General features: G+C 49.2%; 1 protein-coding gene across 16 annotated transcripts in view; it reads left to right on the top strand.

Annotated features, from left to right (window-relative positions):
* The first annotated feature begins 9,072 nt into the window (after positions 1 to 9,072).
* Positions 9,073 to 17,460, top strand: part of LOC147444092 (uncharacterized) — a 110,769-nt gene continuing 102,381 nt past the window's right edge. For 15 of the 16 annotated variants that reach the window (XR_015190023.1, XR_015190021.1, XR_015190017.1 and 12 more), the window contains exon 1: positions 9,073 to 9,247. The gene's annotated coding sequence lies outside the window, so the exon portion shown is untranslated. The remainder of the gene's footprint in view (positions 9,248 to 17,460) is intronic. The other variant, XR_015190018.1, reaches the window with a different exon arrangement.

Genomic DNA, 17,460 nt, shown 5'->3' with positions numbered 1-17,460 from the left:
GGTACTCGTCTTCCCACAACAGGGACTTTGGAGGGACTGCCATTGGAATCAAGAATCATCTAGCAGATGGGATTTCAGCTAGTCGAAGCCACCAGTATTGGTGCTCGGTGCTCGGTCCAGCTTCCATCCCCTTTCAACTGTGAGCTGGTCTCTGTCTATGCTGGAGGAACCTCAGCCGACAGGACTCCGATTTGGGAGGAAATATCTGCCATTCCAGGGCCGATTATCCTCCTAGGGGACTTCAACATGGTCGAGTCCAGGGAGGATAGATTTCTCACGAAGGGGCAAACCCTCCAAGGTAACGAGAAAGCAAAATGGGAAGCATGCAAAGGGAAGCACGACCTTTGGGACTCTGGCACTAAGGGCTGCTTCACCTAGCAGAACTACAGCAAGGGGGATCTTGCAAGGAAGGCTAGATTGGACAGGTGCTACTTCTCCCTCTCAACTGGCAATATGTTCAACAGAGTCAAGTCCAAGCCCAAATTCACCACATGTGCCTCTGACCATTATCCACTGGTGATCACATGTGATGACAAGTCTTCCAAAATGAGGAACAGCTGGTTCCACACGGATCCCCATTTGTTTGCTCTCACTAAAGTCCAAGCAAAAATGTCAGAAATCTGGACCAGGGCCTTCACCAACAAAGACACCCCGGCTAAGAACTGGAACAAGGCCGTGAAAGATACTCAACACTTTCTCATTGCCACCAGAAAAGAAGCCACACAAGCTAGAAGGGTAAGGGCAGAGGAAATGTATGCAGAATTGGGTCAGTTGGAAAATTCTCACACCATGACAGCTCTCACTCAAAGCAGAATCTCCTCCCTCAGAAACCAGTTAAGAGTTGAGGAGGACAAGGCCTTGCAACACACCAAGCTTTTCTTCAAGGAATGGTGGGCAGGCCAAACAGATAGACCCTCAAAAGAAATGTTCAGAAGCCTCAAAAAAAAAAACACGAGAGATATTGTTCCCATGCTCAACATCGACCAGGGGAAAGCCATCAATGAAGCATAGAACTTGGACTTCGTTAGGTGCCACTTTGAGAAACTTTTTAGCCCAAAGGAAGTCCTCACCGAGGAAGTTACCACCAACAGGGAAACCATCTGGAAGTTCAGAAAGAAGGTCATCCCACAGGAAGACCTAGCACTCCTCGATTGCCCCGGAGGTCCTAATGCATTCACACACATCACTACCACATGTATTGTAACATGAAGGGATGCACACACACACACACACACACATTTTTTTTTTTTGTAAATCGATTGATTAATTTACTAGTGGGAAACCTCAAAGCAAGGAAAACCCACTGCAAAGATCATAGACAAGGGGAAAAGCACATAACTACTCAACTGTAGAGAGTAGCTAAAAACATTCATATGCAAGCTGATGCATCTCTAAGGTGATATCACCAACTTCCAAAGCAAACTGTATCGATTGCCTAAGAGAAAGCCCGAAGAGAGGGAATGGGTCCGCATGAGTACGATGGAACATATAAGCATTACGCTGACTCCACAAGGTCCAGTAAGCCCAGTATCTGACCCACATAAAGAAGACCGCAAAACGCTGTAGTGTCGGGGAGAAAATGCCAAATGCCCAGAACCTTTTGTGAAAGACAACCCCATGAAAACGGAGCCGCATACAGGCGTAGAGGAGGTAGACATCCCCATCTTCGTCTGATTTTCGGGTTTGCGGAGGGAGTACTTACCACTTTTGTCCAGGATGGGCTCAGCCATTGGGACTGTCCTGGAGACACCTCGCATGGCAGCCTCAGTAGCTGCCAAGGTGGCTGGCATTCCCTTAGTTCGCGTTCTGGTTAGGGACACTCACACGCTCCCGAAGGTCATTCTTCTGCCTCGGGTGAGTGGGGGTTGGTTTAGACAGAGTGTGGAGTATTCGGGCCTCTGGAACCAGTGCTTCATTTGTCGATAGATGCGCCATCTTGCGAACGCCTGTCCACGGAGGAGGCCTTGACCTACACCACAGACTTAGCCCCAGCCTGCAAGGGCTGGCCAGCAACCAGACAGAGACACAGCGCACACATGCAGAGCCACCCCTGAGCCTGGGGCTCCAGCGGAGAAGGGATGACAGCAGGTCTGTGGTCGACGACGGTAGGGGCCACAACGACAGCCTGGCACTCAGAGTGGTCCTCAGGCGCCTACTCAGCAGTAGTGGGTTCCCATGGGAAACGGGTTCGGTCCTCTTGAGCAGGATGAGGTCCTTGCTCCAACCAGCCCCCACAGCTTCACCCTCGACAGCCCCTCCCCCCCAAAGTTCCCCCCCTCCTCATCATCCTCCCCCCCGCCTCCTGCTCCCGCCGCCTCTTCCCCCTGCCCCTCTACCTCTGCCGCTTCCCCCCCCCCCCCCCCCCCTTCTCCACCTCTTCCCCCTACTCCTACTCCTCTCCCTCCCACTCCAGTTCCACAGTCGACCCAGGGGGCAGGGCCTTCTCCGGCTGCTAGGAGATCTCTTGGCAACACCTTTGCCACGAGTCGCTTGGCGAGAGAGGGATAGCCTTTCTTGCGACCCCCTCTGCAGGTACAGACGTCTCCCCTTGCAGCTATCCCTTGTGGTCTGACGAGCATCGACATCCGGCGCCGATGGGACTTCTTCGACTACGACTTTACCCGTTTTCTCAGTGACCCCTCAACAAACCATGAGGCAGCCTACTTCAGGGTCCATGTTCTGTTCCTTGCAGCTAGGGGGACAGAGGCCTTGGACTCAGCAGTTGTCTTCTCCTTTCCCCTTTGCGGCAAGGACCAGACTGAGTGGACTCTCGACTCAGTGTTGGGATGGTTGCACACACAGGTCCTAGAGTTCTCTCACGACATGGGAGAACTAGGAGTTACAGACATGCTTCAAACTTTGTGGCCATTGGCCAAGTTTGCGGTGACACCTCCAGATACAGCAGGATGTAGACACATTGTAGTTTACTTCTTTGCCGATACACAATGCTTGCCATGCTATGTACACATTCATGAGGACTCCTGGACAGAGGAGATTGCTTTATGTACAGCTCGCTCTGCTTGGGCTTGGGCCAGGCACTCGTTGCAGTCACACCTATCTAGAGGAGGCTCGGATGCGGATTACTCCCCATCCAAGCCAACCTCGAAGATAGCCCGTTTAGCTGCTGCGGCAGCATCTGTTCTCTCTCGCTCCCCATGAGGATCGTCTCATGGAACGTGCAAGGACTTGGTGGGCCCCAGTTTCAGCGTCAGCGGGGCCGACTGCGTCAGGAGCTTCAGCACTGCCTTGTGGGAGGAGAGATTGATCTCCTTATGCTTCAAGAGCACCATCTTTGTGAGAGCCGCATTAGACGTTGTGGTCAGCTCTTGCGTGGATGATATGATACTTTTTGGTCAGCTGCTTTTGGACCTGGAGGCATCCAAGGTGGGGTATGTATGACTATTGCGGACTCTTTGCAGCAGGCCATTGTGGGCAGAGGTATTATTGTGCCAGTCAGGGATCAGTGGATTACTATGCAGGTTCAGGGTTGCCTTGTGGGTTTCCTGAACATCCATGCGCCCAATGTGGCGAGTGGTCGAGCAAAGTTTTGGTCACAAATAGTTGGGTTTCTGCCGCAGGTAGAACACTGGTGCATAGGGGGGGACTTGAACATGTTGGAGGACCCTTCTGACAAAATTGGTGGTAGCCATGCTATTGTGCATGGAGTTGAGCTGGCAGCTTAGGAGAGGTTTTGTATGACTATGAGGGTCTCGGATGTTTGGCAACGCTCTAGTTTTGTGAGGGCCCCAGACAGCCTTGCCTTCTCTCGTTCGGACTGCAGAGTGGGAGGAGTGAATCTATCGCGGATAGATCGCTTCTACACTAGTGAACATTTCAGTGACTTGGGAGGGATAGTTGGCATTCTGGCAGGGACTTCCTTCTTGGAAAATGCACCAGTGATCCTCACAGTGGTAGACAGGCAGAGGAGAGGGAGCACGATGCTTCGCATCCCAGAGAGGGTCTTGCTGGACTCTGCACTCAATGAGTGAGTAGAGGCTCTCTGGACAGAGAGCTTGGACAGGCAAGATTCTCTTGCTGACAGAGTGGCCTCAGGACTAGCTCAGATTAGTCGTTTCTTTCTCCAGGAGTCTTTGGCTCGCCGGGCTGCAGCGAGAGAGGAGGAGCAGCGTCTCAGACGCGACATTGCTTCGTTGCAGAGGATGCAGGAGCAGCATCCAGACAGTCCTTGGTTGGAGGAGCAGCTACAGCAGGCTCGCCAGGAGCTTGCTAGCACAGAGGAGCGACGACATGAGTTTGCTTTCCATCGACAGGCATCTCAGTGGACACAGGTGGGCGACAGAGTGACTGGTGCTTTCTTTGAGGCAGTGGGACTTCGGTATTCGCATGCTAAGGTCAGTCAGCTGAGGAGGCCCGACGGGTCAGTTGCTTTTGAGCCTGAGATATGCGTGCATTTGCTACTGACTTTTACCGTTAGTTAGTGTCTCCAGAGCCTCAGTCAGAGCGTCAGGATGCATATAGGGAGGAGGTGTGGGCACAGATGCCTTGCCTTGTGACTGAGGAGATGCGTCAGAGGCTTGAGCTGCCACTTCAGCTTGAGGAGCTGCACACGGCTCTTAGGGCCCCTCCCCCATGGTAGCTGTCCAAGTGAGGATGGGTTGACTCTCAGTTTTTTCTTGGAGTACTGGGACCTGCTTGGCCCAGATCTCTGTAGTGCTTTTCATTACATTTTGCACACAGGAGTGATGCCTGACAACATGAGTGAGGGCTTGATCTACCTCATTCCCAAGGAGGGTGGCTCCTTGGATGAGATTCGATAGTGGAGCCCCATCACCATCCTCAACTCAGCCTACAAAATTCTTGCCAAGGCTCTGAGTTTGAGGATTAAGCCACTTCTAGAGAGCCTTATACATGGGTCTCACACAGGTTTTGTCAAGGAATGCAATATCCTTGACAACATCTTTACTTTTGGGGAGGCTTCTGCCCTAGCGCGGCTCTGTGGTGAGGACCCGGTGATTCTTCTTCTCAATTTTGAGAAGGCATATGACAGAGTTGACTTGGACTTTCTAGAGGACACTCTACGCAGGAATGGGCTTCTCAGATGCTTGGATCAGAGGGGTGTTAGCTTTGTACAAACAGGCTCACAGTCAGGTACTTTTGGCAGGAGGTAGAGGTAGAGGTGATCGCTTCATGCTCACACGTTCGGTCAGACAGGGCTGTCCTCTTGTCCCCTTCCTCTTTCTGTTCTATGCGGAGGCGATGAGCAAGTTTTTGGTGTCGCAGCAGGTTGCTCTACGGGGCTTAGCACTCCCTATTCGGGGAGATGAACTACTGAACGCTGAGTTTGCCGACGACTCAGCCTTGTACTTAGATGGCCAGGAGGCCAACCTTCACAGGTGTGAGCAGGCTCTAGAGACCCTGTTGTGCATCGGGCGCACTGATCAACTGGAGAAAGACAGTGGCTTTCTCGGTTGGTAGTGCTCCTGTGCCCGATTGGATGCCAGGAGAGGGTTTTAGGTGGATTCCCCTAGGGACTGCAGTTCGGTACTTGGGTTGTCAGGTTGGTTTGGACTTGTCTCCCGAGCAGTAGATTGCTCCCCTCCTCCTGTCTATCAGAAGGAAGTTGTTACAATGGAGCTCAGCACGACTTTCTTTGGTTGACAGAGTAGTAGTGGCCAATCGGGTGTTGTTGGCAACTATGTGGTACATCACTTCTTGGTGGATCTTCTCGAGTTCTTGTATCAGCCAGGTAGAGAGGCTGATCAGGAACTTCCTTTGGTCAGGACGTGACACTCAGATAGCCCAAGCCAAAGTGGCTTGGCAGGTCATCACTCTTCCCTATTCACAGGGAGGGCTTGGGATCATTGACCCCAGCACAGCAGAGCAGAGCAGAGCCCTTCTTGGGAAGTTCATAGTCAAAGAACTTCTCCAGATGAGGAGCCCTGGAAGGAGTTCTTGCTACAGTGGCTTCGTGCTAGGGTGCCTCAGGCTGGAGGCCCCTAGCAACCTTCGACCAGATGGATCTTCACAGAGATGCGCAGAGTTGGTTTGAGCAGGAGACTGGAGGACCGCTTCGCTGTGAGTTTGCTTCGATCTTGGGAGCTCTTGCGGAGAGGCCTGGAGCAGCAACAACCTACTTGCACGGAGGAGCGCCTACGGCAGCCCCTTGTTTGGAGTCCCATGGTTAGCACTCAGAGAGGCCACTTGGTTGGTAGTCGGTCTCATGTTTCCTGGGGTCCCATGGCAGCGGGTCCAGTGCGCTCTTTAGGTGACTGGCTAGAGTTTTTAGGCTTGTCAGAGGAGGTGCAGGGTTTCCAGCTACATGGCATGAGAGGGGTGCAAAGCATGTGCTAGGACATCTCAGAGGCAGTTCCAGCTGAGTGGCTCACGCCTCCCGAGCCAGTAGCACCCAGGTGGATGGGAGCCTTCACACGACTGGAGGTTCTCATCTCAGTCCGGGCCTGCTCAGAGACTGTTCCATCCCTTTTCTTCGAGCTACAGGGTGAGGGACGCTTACAGCGAGTTGCAGTAGAGGCCCCGCAAGTGGTAGAGTGCTATTTTCAGAGGATCCGAGTGGTGGGCATCTGTGGGAGGACTTGTGTCAGCGATCCTGACCCAGCAGCTCTCGAGACTGGACACTAGAGGCTGTGGGCTTGGGAGTGTTATCCACTGGCACGAGTACAGTGGGATCCTGGTGAGTGGCTTTGGAGGGACCCTTTCTCTTCTGCAGACCACCCAGGTGTTCCGTTCTTTCAGTACACTGTTCGACTGGGACGTCATATACTAGCAGCACAGAGAGAGGCCCGCCTCGCTGCAACACCTCATTGGAAGGAGTGTCTCACAGCTGAGTTCTTGACAGCCTTATGGGAGAGGTTGTGGGACTCGAGACAGTCGGGGTGAGTCACCTTGTTTCAGTGGCTGGTCGCACACAGAGCTACAGCAGTTGGGAGCTGGCTAGTGCATAGTGGTCTCTCGGCCGCATGTGTAGCTTGTGACCATCTTGTGGAGAGTCAACGTCACTGTCTTTGGGACTGTCCTTTGGCACAGCAGGTGTGGCTTCGAGTTCTTTGGCTGATGCCTGCTCTTTCCACGGCTCGATAGTACACTTGGGGAGCAGCGGCTTGGTCTACCCTCACGGGCCCGGCACTTCAGTTTGAGCTATCTTCCACCAGCAGGATGATAGTGATGCAGGAGGGGCGACCTACACTTCAGCCTGCCACAGAGCTTACTCCACAGGAGTGGTGCAGTGAGAGAGAGGAGTGTTGGGAGCTCATCAATGGCCTGACACTCTGGTTTATCTGGCGGGCCCGTTGCTTCCGCATCTTTGAGGCTCGCCCTGTGCCACCAGCAGAGACTGTTCGCGATCTTTGGCTAGAGCTGATCCACACTCTCAAAGGACAGCTCGAGAGACTACAGGGCAGCTCCGACCGCATGCCGGAGCGCAGAGAGGCTTTCCTTCGACTATGGCGTCCTGGGCCTTTCTACACCATGGTCCAGGGTGTACTCCGATGGCACTACCGACCACCTATGTGGATTTTCCCTCCCCCCATTTCTTGATTTAGCCCCATTGTACATTTGCTGTTTTTTTCATTCGGAGAGTCTCCCCATCATGGTTGTTGTAGCCCTCTCTTGAAGAGGTGGTTATAGCCCTATGGGCAGTTTCATTAACTAATAGAAGGAGCTTTTTCTCGGGAAAAAAAAAGTCATACTGGTTGGCTTTATAAAAATTCTTCTTGTTCGCATAAAAGTTGCCATCATCAGAGTCTGAACTGTCTGTAGACGAGTCCTCTGTAGAACTATCACTCACTGGACGAGATTTAGACTTCTTTGCCTTTTTCTTGCCCTTTCTGAAGCGTTGTTTCTTGCTTCGCTTTTTGCCTTTTCTGTCTTCTTCGCTCCAATTTGAAGAGCTAGAAGAACTGTCAGAAGAAGAAGAAGAAGAAGAAGAGCTGAGTACTCCTTCAAATTGAACACGCTTCTTCTGTTTCTTTGCCTTATCAAATGTCCACTGACGACCCAAATAACCCGGGAAGTCAGTGCCTTTCTTCTGCTTTTTGCTGTGCTTTTTAGCTTTGTTCTGCGCGTCAAAAAGCTGAGCAATCCGTGCATCAACCACCTCTTCTAATTCCTTCTCTGAATATGTCTTGTGAGCAGAAGGTTTCTTGAGAGCGGGTTTCAGGGGTGGTGTTGTGGTTTTTTGCCACTGCTCATGCACTTCCTGAAAAGAAGTCTCGCTCATATATTTTACCAATTTTGGGTCCTTCGCAAAACTGATCAATTGTTGCACCGCCGATCAATTGACGACGCTTCATCTCTCGTTGCTCCACTTGAGTAGGCTGAGGCGGACCATACTCTCTACCGGAATCTTCGTTGTGATCCCTACCCACATCTCCGGATGCAGAGGGAGTCGATTGATCCTTGCGTGAAACCATAGATGCCGCGGAAAAAAAATTGGGATCGGATTTCCCATAGAAGAGAAATCGGCCGTGTTCTGATACCGCTGTAATAGACTTGGACACTCCAAGTCAAGAATCAATCGCAACAGCACCAAATAACCACTTCAAAATAGTTCACAGTTCACAATAGATTTGCACTGACCCGGCGGAGTTCTGTGCCTAGAGATATTGGCCCCAAAGACTAGCGCCCCTTTCGGTATTTCTTTTTGTATTAATCGGTTTCAAAGTACAAGCGTGGTTGGGTCTCACTCTCAAACTCTGCGTCCAGATGCTCTGTGAATGTTACCTGGGGCGTCGTCACCCTGCACATCCGAGCTAGAGGAGTCTATGGCGAAATCTGGTGAAAAACTGAAAATTTCACGCGAGAACAGAACCTTTCTACACTTTTCGATCACGAAAAGTTGAACTCTAAGGAGCTGTACGCGTCGGTGTGAGCGCGTCCGAAGACGAGCAGCTGATGGTGGGAGCACAAGAGCGCGAGCGGGTGAGAGAGAAGGAGCAAGCTTGAGAGCAAATTCTCTACAAACTTATTCACTCTCTGTAAGAGGTTTTTATCAACCAACAAGTTTCATACTTATTTTTAAGAAAACCCCAAAGTGACCTGGCCGTTAACAATAAAAAGGTCCTTATCAAATAACTTAAGGTAGAAAATCGACCTGGCGTTTAGAAAAAAAACCAGCGAAGGTCCCAATACTACAAAACCGTGGAAATCTTGGGCTCGTGGACGCTTGTGTCCAGCACGTGAAAGGGACGCCAACTAGGAGCCAGGCTAGAGAGACCAGCACACGCTTCTTCTCCTCCCTAACGCTTCTCTGCAGACTGCAAACAAAGAGGTAATTCTCTCTCTCTCTCTCTCTCTCAGTCAGATTTGGATGGGATCAGTCATGTATTTGTACATATTCTCTGTTTTAGCTTTGTAGATTCAAACATCACTATGATGTTGAGTAGATCTTTTTTCTGTTTCAGTAGACGAGAGATGTATTACCAGATGTATAGTTTCTTGTCTCATGGGCCATTTTGGCTCTTTAGAGACGTTAAAATATCTTTCTCTCTCTCTCTCTCTCTCTCTCTCTCTCCACACCATGATAGACATTTGAAAGGATCTTCCCCTTTTTCTTTTTTCCGCGATCCGGAATGGCCTCCCGCGCCATCAAGGCCTCTTCCTTGGCGAATAGGGTGAACAAGGCCACATTGATGGCTACCAACAAGCGTCTCACCGCCCTTGAAGAAGAAATGCAAGCATAGAGAAAGGAGATGAACGAATGGCAGAAGGAGAAAGCGACCATCCTCGAGGAAAGAGACATCATGAGGCAAGAGATTAGCATCCTTAAAGTGTAGGTCGCTTCTTTGCGAGACCGGCCATTATGCGAAGAAGGAGAAATTGTCGAAGTGAAGGAAGCAATGAAGGAGGAGCTCACAAAGACCATCACCGAAGCCATCAAGATAAAAACAAAAGCCATGGCCGACTCCATTGAGGGAAAGATGGATGCTAAGAAGGAGGGATGGGTGGAGGTAGTGCATAAGAACCTCCGGAGGGAAGTCAAAGAAAAAGCCCAAAAAGACGAGCATCTCATCATACAAACAACAATTGAAGAGGAAAAGATGAGACAAGCACAACGTCTCAATGTCAGAGTGACAGGCAGTATGGAGACAACAACCTCTACTCCCGAGGAGGATGCCAAAGCGCTATGTCTCAAGCTTGGCTACAAAAGCGAATCTCTCCCATTTGCCAAGGTTTGGAGAGTAGGGAAAGATACAACTAAGAAAAGAGCTCTCATCCTCCACTTCCCCAACGAAGAGGAGAGGACCACTTTCATGAGAAAGAGGGTAGCATTGCGTACTCTACAAGGGCCGCCTATATACCTTGATGACGATCTCACACTCATGCAAGTTGAGCATCGACGAGCATGCATGCCTCGAGTGCTACAAGCCCGCAAGGAGAGCAAGAGAGCTATCTACGGAGACGGCCGTGTCATCATTAATGGCAAGGCTATCGACTAGGGATTCACAACCTATGAGACACCTCACTCAGAGCTACACATGGCGGTATGGAACTGCAATGGTTCCTTGTGGACGCATGTGGGGAGACTAGAGGAGGTGATGGAGGACCGATATATCATACTTCTGACAGAGACACATGAGAGACCAGAGAGAGGATTACCGAGGATTCAGAGATATGTATGGGAGTCATCGCGTAGAAAGAGCATGCGTCAACATACTTCCAGAGGCTCAGGAGGGGTAGCATTATTATATAAACGAGAGCTACAGGGAAGGATACAGATTGTGGCTAGAGATGCGGAGGCCCTCCTCATGTGGATCGGAGTGGAGCTACATGAGGGGAGTTTTATCTATATTACCTTATGCTATTTCGCCCTATCAGGATCGAGGTTTGCCACAGTCAGTGTAGACACAGAGTTTCAAGAGAGAGACGGAGAGGCAGGGAGAGATACAGTTTTGCCTTATGTATGCCTCACAGAGGGGATCACAGAGTACTCTAGTCTTGGCGAAGTCTTTCTCATGGGAGACTTCAACGGACGGACACAGAGCAGACAATGTGAGACCTATGACTTTGAGAATTCTGAGCTTCTACATCCACTAGATGAGGCAAGAGTAGAAAGGACATCAGTAGACATAGCAACCCCCACACTCTATGGGAGACATCTACTTAGACTAGGCTCACAGCATCATCTCGTTATCTACAATGGGATGATCCAGTGGCCGAGCTCAGGAGGCCTCGCATGCATCCTCTCATCAGCACCTCAGGGAGGGAGTACAGTGGACTATGTATATCATTGAATCTAGAGAGGCCACACACTAATCACATCCCTTACCATCCCACCTATACCCATTAGGACGGACCACACTTACATCTCACTCTCATTGGATAGCACACCCCCACCACACACACTAGCCACCCGGACACCTCACACCACTATCTACTTCACACATAATCTCTCTGACATATATACTCAACACGTTTATAGTGGCATATATCAGCTTGATCCATCTGCACCCCTTTACACACTTACTGTACAACTCTCATCTGTTCTACATGGCTCATCACTCATCAGATTTCCACATCACACACACTGGTAGCACCACTCGATCTGGGACCATGCCCTAGAACAGATGGTATGATGACGAGTGCAGAGAGCTATACAGACACCTACGCGTGCAGCAAGCTAGAGGCAAGATCACAGAGAGGAAGGCTCGCAGACAGATGAGGACCCTCACCCGCCGTAAGAAGCGAGAGTTCAAGGAGGCACAGGAGCTAGATGAGCCAGGATTCAACACTAGCCTGGCGCCGATTATGGGAACCCCGCCCATCCACCCCCATTGAGGATCCCCAGAGATGGCATGATTATGCTCAAACGCTGTATGAGATTCTAGGGCAACCACCCATAGCAGAGCCCCCAAGACCACGCCCGATAACATCTACTTTCTTTATAACAGGTATAGTGGAGAGAGCTATACGCCACCTACAACATGGGCGCTCCATGGACCACACAGGTATGCAGAGTGAACACATCATATATGTTGCAGATACACTTGCCCCTTTCATCGCAATGCTCTTCAATAGGGCATTAGCAGAGGGATTGCCTTCAGAGTAGACTATGCACACTATCATGCCTATCCACAAGTCCGGGGATCCATTTGACCCGGGCAACTACAAGACTATCATGATTGGCAACACGTTGGCCAAGCTTTATGGAGCAATATTAGAGGCAGAGCTGAGCTCATATGCCGAGTGTGAGGGTTTACGAGCACTAGGCCAGGCTGCTTCGAACGAGCTTTCTTCACCATCAACCACATCTTCACTAGGCAAAGGCACGGAAGAGACGACTATAGTGTTGCTTTGTGGATTTCTGCAAAGCTTTTGACACAATCCCCTGTGTCATGATTGTGACATATTCTTTGTCTTGTATTACCTTCTTCACTTGATTCTTTTGCAGATACGAAGATGCACCAGATCCGAGACCCCAATTCTCCAAAGAACGTCTCTTCGCCCAAGAGTCGAACCTGTTCGATGAATAGTCATGCTTCTTCAACAAATGGCTGCACCTTTTCGCCAAAGGGTCACGACTCTATAGCAGAGGGACACGACTATTGGTTGAGATGCTCTCATAGAGAGCGAAAATTCCCCAAATCATCTCTGGAGGAACTCCTAGTATCTGAAGGCTCTGGAAGAGTCTATTGCAGGGTGTAAGAAATCTAGTTGTTAATCCTTTATTAATTACTTAAACTCATGATTAAGACCTAAAAAACTTGAACTGTACTCAGAAACAAGACTCAGCGTCCGAGCATGTAGGCGTGCACTTGTAAGACCGAGCGTCCCATACCACCCGGCCTCACCTCCTCAAGGTGACCTCACGTACTCCTAGCCTCACGGGTGACTACTGGCACTCTGCTAGTGGGGCTCGATAACTACAAATGAGGCCTTGGCCTCCCTTTTATAATAATGGCCAGCCACAATGGTTGGGTTCAGACTACGTCCGTCGCACACCCATCTCTACGGCGTCTAGGCTAGATCCTCTCTCCTGTTAGCAGGACATAACATCAGCCCAGCAGCGTTTTCTACACCCTAGATGGCCATCCCTCAGCCAGTAATTGCGATCCTGTCTGCTATCCCATAGCCTCTAACTGCTGGTCCTTAGCGTCCCTTTTCCAAGTCCATGGAAGGGCTAAGGGCTGCCCAAGCATAGGCAGCCAGGACAGCCCCCATTGAGAGACCATCGGCAGCCCCGACTTGCTGCCCATTCTAGCCTCTACATCACACCCATTCTGGCCTTCATCAGAGCCAATCCCTGGTCTCCACATCAGGCCTTACTCAGCCAGGTTTACAACCTCTATCAGCGAAGCAAATTCACCCCGGCAATTCCCCATCGGCGCCATTCCCGGCCCTCTCCATCGACTCATGGCCTCGACCATTCATATCAGCCCCAGAGCTACTTCTTCTCGGAGAATAACCAGTGCCATCTTCCCAACTCTCTTCCCAACTCTCAACGTCTGGAGAGTCTATGCATATAGGTATCTTTGCATATATTCTATACATTGCAATAGAAAGCAAATACCACATTGGCAACGGTGTGGGGGGGCCTTGGGAGGGTTGGTTGAGACCCAATCGGGTGTTATTCTCTCTCTCTCTCCATCTCCCACACACATACACAAACCTGGTACGCATCTCTAATATACTCTAAATTCTCAATAGCATCTCTCCCCCATAAAAGAAACATAAAGAACCATAAAGGAATCAACCAATTGCACAATAAAAAGGATTCACGGATTGGTCAAGAGAAAAAAGGTAGATCTTGTCAGCTATTCTATCCGTTGCGCCTGACAGTATTGTAGGTCAATCCCCCATGCGAGCAGATCGACGTTTTTGGCATTGTGTTACAATGGTATTAGAGCATTGTAGGTTGAGCGCCCGTGCACGCAAGCGGCTTTTTCGACAGTTTTCGGGGAGAAACTAGTTTTGTGTCACTACCCCACACTAATAAGTGTTGCTTTCAATTAAAAACCACTCCACCCTTTCATCCATCAGGCATTGGGCATGCTGCCATCTTCACGGCCCACTGATCCTCAGTTTCGGGAAGACGAGCATTTTTGGAGTATTTACTCTGTAATGCCTCCATTAGGGCCATCTTGGGGATTATTTGCATCCCACTACATAACAAATTTATAATGCACTATATATAACAATCTCCTAGTCGCCACTGGATCTACGGGTGCAACCTACGTTTTTCTCCAAGGGTGCCACTCTCCTATGGCAATTGCGATGGTTTTGCAAATTTCAGTCGACAAAACCCCACATCAGCCTTTGTTCTCACATTGTACTAAGACTCCGCATCGAGATTCTAGTTGACTACGGGATCTACTGTGCGACAGAGGGGGACATACCATGACGAGTTGCCTTTGAATATCTGTTTACACCGCTTCCTACATGAGTTCCACAATTGACGACAATACAATGATATCTTTTTGCCTTACACACTGATTTCTCTCCATTTTCAGCCTTCCAAAGCTGTGCACACAAAAGTCTTCCTTTTTGACGTCTGCACCGCTCCAGTATGGTTCGGTAATACAAGCACGTCAGATTCAAATGTTAAGCAGAGTTTTCAACACCTCAGCATGTGTTTCTTAGGCAGATAGCGGGCTGAAACTTTACCACCTTGTCTTCCCATCGCCACATGCTAATAGGACACATTTTGATGGTGGTGGTCCGTGCAGTTTATTGGTGACCACTCGGGTATAACTTGTGGTTTGATCAGCAGATACCATATAGAGTCACATTTGCTGAGAGCTATGGCCATGTATTTGGCGTAAGGAATTCTTACATCATCCCAGAGACGACACCACCGTCTGTTGATGGAGAGAAATTGATCATCATTGGACCATTGACAAGTACATTGCCAACAGAGCAGGTTATCATTACCTCGTATACGCATCAGAGTGGAGCTCATGGTCTTTGGCCTTCTTCTATGGAGTTTACCTCCAAGATGCAAGGGATCACACAAGTTTAGACAGCATTCATGGTTTAATTGCTCTTGTACACTCTTTAATAGCTTGATAGCTTCCCCAATTACCCTCGGTAACCTTACAGCGTGCTACATCCCTCCGCCTAGGCAGCTCTATTCTCCTGGCTTGGTAGGAAGCTTTCTCTCAGCAAGAGAGTCAATCTAACTTGCAATCTCATGGCATTGTTAGTGTAGATCATGTTTTGGTTGATACCGGAGGATTCGTGTCACATGACACATCCAACCCTATGTGTCCGTGGACAAGCTACTTCATGACTAGGGTTCTATTCAGTTCAATTAGCTTAGGAAGTGTTCTGGCATTTTTGTGACTCTGTTCGCAGACCGTGCATGTCCAGACACTTAGATTAGCTGCATATCCTTTGGTTGCACACGGCATGATCATCAGATTTTCATCAGAACCCATCAAGAGCATTTTTACCCCTACTTTTGACATTTTTCACTTATTATTTTTAAGTGACTTTTGTTGGAAACTAGGTAGGGCAATTTTGCTAAGTTTGTATAAATAGAAACCTAGCGCTAGCACTTTCTGGTAGAAGAGGCAGTAGGAGCACTTGCTCAACAGGCACCTTCTCAGCAAGACCCCCAACAAAGAAACCCTAGCATTTTGCAACAGGCAAGACCTAGCGTTTTTAGCAGAAGACAAATCAGCCAACGTTTTGCACTTGCAGTTTCCTGGCGACAGCAGTATCCAGATCAACCTGGCGTTTTTGCATTGCAGAGCAGCCCGGCAACAGCAAGATAGCAGATCCCTAGTGTTTTTGCGACAAGGACAAGAATTCAGTCCCTAGCGTTTTTGGTTTGCACATCAACCTTAGCGTTTTTGCAGATCTTCGCGATGGAATCAGCCCTAGACTCAGCGTTTTCAGTTTGTAGCAGTCAGACATCGCAGAAGAAGTCCCGAACCTCGCAGATCTCACATTCCCGCAGCAGATCCTCACCGCATGATCAAATCCCGCAAGGTTTGCAGATTCAGCCCGGGAAAAGCAAATTTCAGCATCTGCGTTTTTAGCGAATCGTCGTCGCGTCGTTGCCACCGACATCGTCACCGAGATAAAGTCAGAATTCAGCAAATAAAGATTTGCAGATTTTAGCCCTTAGCATTTTGAGATTTCAACCCGTCTCATCGTCGTCGACATTGTCGGCAAGTCCAAGCATTGTAGAGATTTGTGCAATCATAAGTAGACCGCTTTCGCCATTGAGAGTCGGGCCTTCGGAGGAGGGTTTGACAACATTCTGGTGTCGTATTCTTCTCTCTATCTCTCAGTCTCATGTACCTTCATTCACAGTGTTCATCCACTTTGTTTGTGTCCATTGCACTCTCTCACTAAAGGAACGGAAGGCTCTCCCTTCTGTAAGTAAAAGGAACCCTTGAGCACAGTTCGGAGCACTCATCTTGAGCAAAGTTCAACATTCACTTGCGCTTCACCTTACAATTGGAGGTAGAAGATGCAAGAACTTGAGCACAACTTCACACTCTCGCCATCCCTCTTCCCAGTGGATGAACCTTGGAGCGACGTGATTCCGCATACTCCTTGTCTCAGAGGATGACCACACCGCAAACAACTTGGTATGTACTATGTACTATGGGTACCCCTCTTCCAAAGAAGCTGACTACAATGCAGACACCTCGTCTTTCGATCCCTCTTTTCAAAGGACGACCATTACATAGAGAAGAGCATATCATCTTGCAATACCCTCGTCTTGGAGGGACCCTTCGCCTAATAATAGAACACCATCCGGTGGTGGTTTGTACAATCTATAGATGGTTGTTGCAATACATAGCGTAAAGAAAAATATAGATACTTAACACTAGACTTGTAATGAGCCACAAAACTGGCTGAAGCCACAAAAATGCCTCACATCAAGATTCCAGTAAATGAAACATAACTGTTATATATGACATAAAAATTTCATGAAACTTTTTTTTTTTTTTTTTTCAAAACTCACAATTGTGAGTGAATTATATTGACCATCTCATGAAACTTCTTAATTATGGGTCCAAGATATGAAAAAAAATTCTAAATACACAATTTATATGAAAAGCTTAAAAATAAAAAAATTATTTTTCACGTAAAATTTGCACTTAACTACTTAACTTGGAGAAGTAAAAAATATCGGGAGCTTTTGTATATGGGTTAAAAAAGCTTGGTATATCTATTGTTGGGGTTAAGGCCTATGTGCCTTGACCGGTCGCCCAGGTCATGGGCGCCCGCCCACTGTTACCCTATACTTATAGTGAGTATACTGTATAGGGGGAGCTGCCACTTCACAGTCTCCCCACCCACATCGTGTGTGTGTGTGTCTCCTTCTCTCTCTCTCACTCTCCGTCTGTGGTGCTCCCCGATCCCCTTCAATTGGTATCAGAGCTATGGTGACCGCGGAGAGCACGACGGCTTTGAGAGCTTCGAGGCGATAGCTCGCTCGCTCTCGACGGTAGAGAGATTAAGAAAGCTTGGAAGCTTTGTGAGAATGCAATGGGAGCTTGTGAGCTCAGTTGAGAGTGATGCATG

This window comes from Adiantum capillus-veneris, chromosome 13 (genome assembly GCF_014529385.1).
Source record: "Adiantum capillus-veneris isolate H3 chromosome 13, ASM1452938v2, whole genome shotgun sequence".
Lineage (NCBI taxonomy): Eukaryota > Viridiplantae > Streptophyta > Polypodiopsida > Polypodiales > Pteridaceae > Adiantum > Adiantum capillus-veneris.
The sequence above is the reverse complement of the archived record's forward strand: the minus strand, read 5'-3'. Positions and strand labels throughout refer to the sequence as shown.